The following is an 11,195-nucleotide window of genomic DNA, read 5'->3' as shown; positions in this document are numbered from 1 at the left end:
TATTAATAAATCATAACAAAACGTTCCAATATTATGCACGTTCTTGCTGTATAATTTATTAATATTTATAAAACTACAATAAATTCGTCGAAATATGTTTTGGGAGATTTAAGAATTATTTCAGTCAAAAACGTAACTTTAGTAAATGAAAACCAATAATTATTCATCAATCGAATTTGTTATAATTAATTTAAAAAAAAACATTTATATTTATCTCCCCTCAAGCCATAAGTACTACTGTTGGGTAGTTCCTTAAAATCATGTTAACTCACGTTAAAATCACATAAACACTGCATATATGCCTATTATAAAAAACCTTACAGATTGTATATTTTCTAAATAAATTTAAAAAAAATATTTATCTCGGATGGTTTTTGTAGGTAATTACTATATTCGTCCGTTTTTAAATCATTACAAAATAAGCCATTACGAATTACGATGTTATGTTTTTACGACACGACAATAATGATATCACTTTCAATATTGGCCTCGTGTGTATACGGATTTGGCTGATGTTCATACTTGAATAAAGAATAATATTATATTATAATATTATTATCATTGTTTTATGTGATGTTACCGGAGAAGAGACTGGCGGCTATAACAGGTACATGTAGACGGTAGCTAATGAAAGTAAAAGTCTTTCACTAGATTCGAAACTAAACAATATAATGCGATCACGGCCCCTTCTTCTCATTCAATGTAAAAAAATGTGCTATATAATGATAAGTGACATCAATGTTCAGGAGCCACGATTTTTATTGTACGAATCGTATCCGTGTCAATAGAACTATGGCCTGGAAAAAAAGCGTGCACAGTGATCAGATCGCAACTTAACGTTATAACTCCCATATCTATTATGGTTAATGACTCTATTTTATACGTACCTTCATAAAGTGTGCGTGTATTACTTCCAAACAAAATGTACTCGTTTCAAATCAGACGTATACAGTTTAAAATATATTATGTATATATTATACAAAAATACATTAACTGTTAAGTTCACTGCAAGCGAGCGAGCGAATTAGTATCGGTAATTTTATTCACTACGAAATGAAAAGTCGACACTCTTCGTTTTTTTCTTTTTTAAACGCACTGAGATAGATAAGAGTATATTCTAATCTATCTCAGTGTTAAAACGCAAATACATTCAGATATCTATATCAGAATATCAGATACACTAGGTAATAGAGTTGTTATTTACCTAATATTCTACTAAGTTAGATCCAAACGTAGATGAAAAGTTCTATGAAAGTATGAAACCTCTCTCTGAATATAAAGCAGGCAGGCGGCAGTGTTTTGACTTCTGAAATCGTAAAGGTTTCGGAATTGCGCTGGGTGCCTAATTAGGTAAATAATTATATCGAGGCCATCATATATTTCTATCAAAACACGTAAAATTACAATAACAAAGTTTAAAAATATGCCAATATATTAAGTTTATTCATAATATAATATATTCTACTAGTAGGTACATAAACTTTGTTATATTTTGCTTCTACTTGTTCGTTATTTTCTGATATCATAGTGTATATCACTTCTCGAATAGAAACACAACTATACGAGCTTGAAATGAAAAATCCATCAGCTGTGACTCTTTATACTCTTGATACTAGGTAATCACTGATACTAGATATTTAATCAATCACAAACAATTTATAGATAAAAGATAGGTGTACGCATTGTTTATATTGCATTGTAACACAATGTGACGAGAATTCACGGAAATTCCAAGGAACGTGTGGAAATTATAGTTTACGCATCATTATAAGGCTAAATAATGGTGTATAATGTACCTACCATTATAATTTAAATATTCGAATTTTTTGGTAAATTTCAATTTTAAAAAAGGTGGGGAAGTGGGTGTCGTTCTGCTGAACAGTAGATTACAAGTAGGTCACTGTAATGGATGGTGTTAAATTAGAATTCTATGATATAATATCATTGTATAAGAAAAACGATTCTGAGCGAAGACGGTCAGTCAGCCTATGATAGGTATAACTACACGGAAAAAAAATTACTTTAATATTATAGTTAAATAAATTATAGTAAATATAACTGTTTAATAGGTAAAATAACTAAAATGATTTACTTATTATTACTATATAAAATATATAGTTATTAGTTATGGTTAGGTTTACTATATTTTATAGTTAATGCAGTTTTTAATGTTTGAATTAACTAAAAAATATAGTCAAAATAGCATATTTCAGTTTGAATAACTATAATAACTTGACTATAATATTTTAGTAAATCTGATTTATCTTATAGCTATCCCTATAGCAATAATTATTATAATGTACAGTCAATCCTACTATTTGTATAGTACAAACACTACAAACAACTATTTTGTTTTTTCCGTGTAAGTTTATTCAATGATATTATTGTGAATAAAGTAATTTATGTAATATGATATATTTACGTGGAACCTTGTTTTAAATTTTCAATTCTTAGCTATAAAAGTTGAACATTTTATACATTTTTAATTACAAAATAACTATTCATATTTAAATTTGATAAATTTGAACTATAAATGTTTATAAAAAAAATTGTGCCTGTGTATTTTTAATGTTTTTTAACAGATGAAGTAACAATATATCAGGAGCCTTGAATTACATGTTCACGCTTTTTTACCAAACAAATTGAAAACTGAAAATGTCCATAAACAGCTTAAAAAGAGTCAAAATATTTTGTCGAAAACCAATTTTGTGTAAAAATACCAGTTTTCCTTAATTTTTATGTTGTTTTTCCCGTCGCTTTTGAAAACTATTGGGAATTTTAAATTTTGACTTACTGAATGCACCAACTAGATTCATTTCCCATCAAACAAGATACTGTTAAAAAAAATCGAAGCAGTTTTACTGCCCCAAACGGTGATGACAGACACAAAAATAAAAAACACACATCATTATAATTTGTAAATAATCAATACATTCATCACTCTGCTCAGAATCTAAAATTACTTGTGAACTTCTTACAAATATAAACACAATCTAAAATATCATAGGTGATATTATGTAGGTATATTATAAATTATTATATTATTTTAAAAATTATGTTTAGTTTTATAATTGTTGTATATTAACATTCTATATATAACTATTCTTCTAATACTTTCACCGTGTAATAAGAAAGGATTTGCCAAAATTCGCATTTTAAAGAGGTGCTCAAACAGGGTCATTTAGGTTCACATTGGAAATTTTATTTTTATTTATTAATAGTTCTCATTGGTTGTAGTTAACAGTAGAAATCAGTGTTTATTTATTATCGGTTGCCATTGGTTATTTGGGCAGATCAGGTACAAGCTTGCATCAAATCAAATTATTGAACATAGCATACCAAAGTGATTGGTGAAAGAGTTGTCCTTTGTCCGCGATCCAACGTAGTCGGATTGCCTACCAAGGTGGCTGAGTTGCACTTACTGCAGCAAGTTACCAAAAAATAGTTGAACAATCATAATTTTTTTAAGATTTTCGTTTTTTTACGGGTAATGAAGTGCACGGGTTCTGCTATAAAAATATATTTACCATTAATACCTAGAAATATTTCAATACGTTTTCATTAACCGTTTTTTATATTTACTTGCCGATCACATTAAACGATAAAATTTGAATAAAAAATTATACATATCATCGTCCGAAGGCAAAAAAAACAACCAATCACGGGCGAAGCTGTGACGGGTCGGCTAGTATATATAATATATATTATATTTCCAATATTTTCCTAGTATTTTTTTATCAACGATTGGTTATTTTTTATATAATAATAATGTTATTGTAATTAAATAGGTACAGTGTACACGTCAAGCTAGTTATAATGATCTTGTTGATAGTAGTGCGTATTTTTTTATAGTTATAATTAATTACATATTATTATGATTATATAATCATGCATGTATATTATATAATATTAGATATTATTCATCAACCCATATCTAACAGGCAACAGTTTATCGTGTTTTACTTAGATACAGAATTACAGAAAGTAAACCAGAAATAAATATACAGAACTTGGTCATTAAATATGCACGGGTATATTATACACCTACAGCTACAGCTGCGTTTAATAGGTATGATCAATTAGTATGTGTAATATGGTCATGTACTGTGAAGAGTCTACCAGGTGTACCTATTAAGTGTAGTGTGAGTAGTGTGACATAAAATTTGTTTAAATAGATAATAGGTTGAAATATCACCACATTATACCTATATATGACCAAACTTATGTATGGATAACGGTTGCTTAATAATAATATCATAATGTTCGTATATTTTGTTTATCTCGTCGATTTCGCTAAAAATAAAAGGTGGCTATACATTATAATTATTTGACCTAATAAGTATTAAACGTAGTTAATTTACAGTCACGTATATTGTATACATTACTTTACAAACTTATGATACGTCGTATAGGTAGGTAATAATATACCAACATTTTTAACTCCACGAACCTGTTGAATCCCCTAAAAAAAATCATTTGACTTAAGAGGATGTCAGCGCCCTATTTGTTTTCTCTCTCTAGCCCACATGCAACATGTACAAAACGCATTAACGCAGAATCATTTTTTTCTATGTTTTTAAGTAATCTTAGAGTAAAATCACCTATTACAAAAAAAGATAGAGAATAATATTTTTGAGGGAATCACATATCGATTTTATATTTTATTGTTATTTGACTTTGTATTCGACTTTCAAAATAAACAAAAAATGTTGTAAATTTAAATTATGTTTAAATTGTTTTGGTACAATATTTCGACAAATCGATATGTCATTCCCTTAAAAACATTATTCTCTATCTTTTTTTGTAATTATAATTTTACTCCGAGATTACTTAAAAAAACATAGAAAAAATGATTCTTCGTAAATGCGTTTTGTCTATGTTGCGCGTGGGCCAGAGAGAGAAAACAAATTCTGCGCTGACATCCTCTTAACGGTTACACTAAAATGTCTTATTCTCCGACACATTAAAGTTCTACGGGTCACATATAAATACGTTTCTACAGAATAACCATGTATAATATATGTATACCTATAGGTATTGACCGTCTTTATTAAAGGCCTTGTGCTGTGGCAAATTATATATATATTTTTTTTTTCAGATTTTAAGGCTTTGACGACTGAGGTCATTAGCCTGTAAGGTTGGTAGGGTTGGTGCAGTAGGGTTGGGACTGTTGGTACGGTCGGTTAGGAACACGTGTATGTGTGACAAACAGTTATATTAGTCTATATTAATACACGAGTCGCTTGTCACGTACCTACCTATACGCGTGTACTACGTCTGGTGTAAATGTGTGACAGGCGACATTCCCCGGTCAAAAGTCGTTAAACATCGCGTATAATACCCATACATCATGAATCATGATGTATAATACATTATAATGGAACAGCATCCTTTCACTCGATTCTACAAAATCTAACCCAGAAAATCTGGTTTTCCTCGCCAAACTGCACGAACTGCTATTGAGCATCATATAATAGGTAATATATGTATTTTAGTATTAAATAAATAAACAAATGGCCGTCACTATTGCAATGTTTGAATGTTAAATATCAACGTTGATATTTATAGCTAATAGCTTATAAGTTACAAGTATCATCTGCGAGAGATTTTATACAAACTGCAGTTTTTATACTTTTTTCCTTCACGTCATTATCACTATTGTTTTTATAAAAACAAATTTCTATAGAAATATATTTATCCATTTAGTATTTTCTTAGACGAAAATAATTAATAAAGATTATTGTTTTTGGTATGTCGCTTCGCAAATGGACTAATTTATATTAATATAAATATCATGTATAAATTATATAACATAATGTCCAGCTATTAACTATATTTTTTAGAAGAAAATTATAGGTACCCAATTTTCTCTAAACAAATAATAATTTAAATTTAAAATTTATTATGAAATATTTTTCATACAGCATCCCCATTAAATTATAAAATAAAACTAATTTAGATGTTTACCAAAATGATAAATTTACCTGTATTATAGGAATAGGACATGCGCCGTATAACGGAATACCCTCGTATGTGTAATAGGTGGTATCACTGGAATCACTTAAAAGTTTTCATTATTTTATAATATAATATAACATTGATACAGTATAATCAAAAAATAACCTTGACCTTAAAACATTTTTGCTTCGTGTGGCCGTGTATCATCAGAAATTAAAATCAATCTGTCGAGTCGCATCATTATAATATTATACATAGGTCGGTAACTAATTTGTATAATATTAATTCCAAATAACAAAACGTGTGATTATTAATATATCTACGTTCGACACGTATTCGGTGAGAAGTCCTTATGGGCAATATTGAAAGAACTGCAATTGACCTTACCTAACCTTGAACGGCCCATGACCGTTATAAAACCATAATAACATAATATTATCGAATATCGATACACGCGCCGCGCACTGACTTTGTCATTCTCCAAAGTTTTTTTCTTTCTTCGTTTAAATTTTTAAGCTATGGCGATACAGTAGTTGCACAGCGCGTACAATAATTGTCCCATACACACACGCAAACGTTTCGTTCCAATGTCCAAACCGTTTGTATTATAATAGGTATACCTAACCAGATGCAGTGTGACTACAATACATGGATTGCGATCGGATTTTACGTTTTTTTTTTTTAAAACAAATATTTATATTCCTACTGTTTCAGCACGCCGTAAAAACCTGCAGGGTTACCGGTCACGATCCTATATGTATGTGCGCGTCGACCGCGTTCAATCGACATAATATTATAATATTATCATCACACGCCGGTCGCACACGTATGTATATTATTATGATAATCGCATAATATGGTGGCCACTGGTCGCGCGCTCGTATATGGTGTTCGTGACGGATACGCCCTCGGGTCGCGCCGTCGCCCGCAGATGCTTCGCGGATTACGGAGTTGGACTTGTCCCGAGTTAATTGGCCGGCTGCACCGGCGGACCACTTCATTACACCTGTAGGTACACACAGACACGACACATACAGAGGGACAAACAAACACACGTATTATACTATTATAATACTGGTGATATGACGAGTAAGCCACGAAAATTATCCAAACACTCGGGAAAAAAACTGGAAACAATAGAAAGGTGATGACATTATGACGGGATAAAGCGCGATACCATAATATAAGTATACAGACTGGTTAAGCGAGTACTGCAACTACATGTTATATATAATACCTACCTACCTAACCTCGAGGGGGGTGGGTGTAAATTACCGGTGTCACAGGGAAGTCTATACATTTATAATATAAAAACTAGGTAATCTATAATAATTAATTTCTTGTGACTAATAAGGGAGTATAACTGGTTTATTTAAATATTAAATCAAAAGAAAATGTGTAAGGGTGCGTTTTTAAATAAACAATACGGGTGGGTGGATGGGTGGTTGGTTGCTTAACTTTTTTTATCTGCATGTACACTCAAAAGTCAAAATACCTTTGTGCGCCACTATAAGCATATTATTATTATAATATTAATATTATATTATATTGTACGCTGTGCACTGCGCACCCGAGACAGCCGTCACGGAAACCGAGCGACCGGTCACGACGCGTGGCCACCGGTCGATGTACTTATACACTATAGGTATAACCTACATATATGATGTAGTACGAACAAACAAACTTTTTTTTTAAAACCAGTTTAAGCGAAAAGCCACTTTTTCAAATTGACTTGCAAATCGCATAACATTAATTCATCAAGCTTTGTAGGTATTTTTATGGATCGGAAATCGTATACAAATAGGTACCTACCTAAACAACATAATAAATATTAAATACTATAAAACATTAAATATTGAGTATAGATGCAGTAATTAGATATAGGTATTAGGTAGTAAGTAAGTACTGTGGTTTCAAATACCTATATTCCAAAATTTTTTTTTTTATTGATTTTGAAGACAGGCAACTATGGCCTGTCTGTAGGGGAGGAACTGTAGGTTAGTAAACAAGTGTTTTTTTTTTTTAGTTTGGCAGATTTTTTAGTGAGCACCCGTGGGTATCTGCCATTCCTGGGTGGGGGATGGCGGCACTTCTCTCTGACTTGCCTGAAGAAATATTCGCCCGTTAACCGAGGTTTGAACCAGCGCTGGTGTGCGTCACAACCGACGCCTTAGTCCGCTCGGCCGATTCCAAAATTGTTCGTAAGTAATTAATTTGCCATTGCTATTTGCTAACTAAACATAATATGTATGAAACACCCAAACTGAAATATATCGCAACTAGTAAATAAAATAAAATATAAACCTTAAATTAATAGGTAATTTAGATTATTTCATATAGTTTTTCAGTGTTGAGCCAAGATAAATATAATTTTATCTAGATAAAGATAAAGATAACTTAATTATTTATTTATCTAGATAAGAATGAAAAAAATTTTTTTTTATCTAGATAAATGATCGGGTAATTTTTTTTGTATATTGGTTTATAGAACTCTGTAAGCTCGTAGAAATATAGAATAACTTAATAGTAAGTTATCAAAAATGTCCATAGTTATTAGTAAAAATCACCTACTTAATAAATTACTTAATTGTCTACCTATAAATTATAATAAATAAAAGCCGTTTAATAAATTAAATTATCTGGATGAATTCATCTAGATAACGGTGATTTTTATGTAAATTATTATATTTTGTGTAAATTAATAATCTCTATTTATCTAGATAAGATAAAAGATAAAAGAATATTTATCTAGATAAACTCAACACTGTAGTTTTGAAATAAATTGGTGAATGAAAGTTTCATTATTTATTAATTAATAATATATTCAAAATTAAATCAATTAGGTAAGTCCAAAAAATTTAATGAGTAAATAATTTTATATTTGCGTTATAATAGGTTATTATTGAGTTCAGAAATTACTCACAATTTACCCAATAAACACGTAATTCACATCACGAATATTATACTCACTAAATGAATGCTCTATGAAACTGTTATAATACCTAACCTGACCTTGAATTAAAGTATCAAACCACTTAACCACTATTCAACGCCGAGGTGAACGAAGCGTCAAGCAAGCAACTACCAAAACAGTGAGTTCTAAACAACAGTTTATACTTTATTGTAGTGTTTGATTCATTAAAAAAAAACAAAGAACAATACTTGTTGTACGGCGAAACGTGTAGGCAATTTATATGTACATTATTTTTTTTAATAATATTCATTTACAATTTTCGATACCTATAATAAAGTTATAATAATTAAAATATTTCAATTGATGTCGGATTTTTCTATAAGTCTACAAAGCTCAATTTCAGTTACTGAAAATAAACGCACAGATTATATTGATCATACCTAATTAATTAGGTTTAACTGACTGAAAGAAAATTGTTGATATTGTGCTTTAGTATCATTAAATACTAGTATTTATAACCAATGGTAGGTACCATTTCGTTTAAAATATAAATGTAATAAATTGATTCTGTCGGCTTCTGATTTTCAATGTTTTATATAGGTCCAAACAAGTAATGGGTTATTGCGAATAAAAGAAGAAATAAGAAAAGCGATTTTGTAACTGCAGTAAGGTTAATTTCAAAGAATAAAATATCAACCAACGTCCCACGTACTATTTTTTGGGCTATATAAACAAGAATACAGTTGTTGTTTGAAAAAAATTTAACGCTGATTACGTTTTTAAATTGTTTCTGAATAGGTGTGTAAATATGAAATTATTATACATTAAAATATTAAAAAGATACTATTCTAGACACAAAAATTGTAAAATCATTTTGAAAATTTATTCATGTTTAAATAAAACTGAAATTAATAATTAGCGCGTTGGCTTCTCCCAGTCACGCAACTCGAATAAGAGTACCAAAGTGCCTGCAGCTACTGACCACCCGGACCCAGGATCGTAGTAGTTAAAACTTGGCCACATACACGTGTTGCTTACCCACCGTAACAACTCTTTACCGTACCTACCACAGTTCATAACCCCCACATCAGTTATAGTGGCCATAGTCCCCGGACATAAGTTCAATAAAAAAAATAATTGCTTATCATTTCGTTATTTTTTATTTTATTTTTTTTTGATAACAAAATAACAAAAACAGAATTTTAAAAACTGATACTATTCTGATTTTTTTGGGTAGCCTTTGATTACGCTATATGGAATTAAACCGAACGAACAATTAATAAGTTCGATGATATTTCTGATAGTTAAGTACAAAAAGTTGTTACACAGAATTATTAGAACTTGTCTTTTCTACCATATAATACTTGAGGTTATGCTCTTAAGGCGCCCGGTGCCGATGCCATTTAGTCCTCAAAAATACACTCTGCAGGAATAACGATACCGCCTTGTAAAATCATCCAAATTAACATAATTTTTTTTTTTAATTGCTATTGGGAAATATTCTACAGCCCGCATCGATCTCTGTTTTTCAATATTTTATTCACAAACTTTAAAATATGTCTAAAAAAATACAAGATAAAAAGCATTTTTTTTACAAATTTTTTAATACAATTATTTGAAATAAAATACAAAATCAGAGATCGATGAGGGCTGTAGGAAGTCTTCTTCTTTCAGATAAAAAAATAGTCATCAAAATCCGACAATTCTAGAAAGCTTGAGTTATTCCCAGTCATTTTTTTCGATATAATACACCCTATCAACCCCCCCTAAATAGGTATCAGGTAGTAGATTAGTGTAAGTCTTATAATTGAGGTGGCAACTAAAATATTTTATAGAATTGTAGAAAATTTAAAAAACTGGCACCGGGACCCTTAATAAAAATAAAAAAAACACATCATTGTAAAACCAATACATTTTTCATTCAGCTTGAATCTAAAATGTTAAAAATAAATACCTATCTAAAAAAGTAGTATTTTAAGTAACACATTTTTAATTGACATCTAAATAATTTAATCAATAATGGTCATAAATATATTAAATACTTATTACACATTGAGTAAGTTTGATTTACAATAAAATCTGATATCTTTATTTTTTAGATCTTAGATTTTTGAAAAAAATATATTATTAGATTGATGTCCAAAAAAAAAAAAAAAACAAAAATTATACAATATTACAATTCATAAAAAACAAAACATTTTTGACGTATTTTACTAATGTTGTTACACCGACTATGGTACACTTACTCCAATATTTTTTATGACATCGCATATCATTTTGATTTTACTACAATAATATAAAAAATATTCACCTTTACAACTAC

The sequence above is a fragment of the Metopolophium dirhodum genome, chromosome 4 (genome assembly GCF_019925205.1).
Source record: "Metopolophium dirhodum isolate CAU chromosome 4, ASM1992520v1, whole genome shotgun sequence".
NCBI classification, from domain to species: domain Eukaryota; kingdom Metazoa; phylum Arthropoda; class Insecta; order Hemiptera; family Aphididae; genus Metopolophium; species Metopolophium dirhodum.
Note: the sequence above shows the minus strand (reverse complement) of the source record.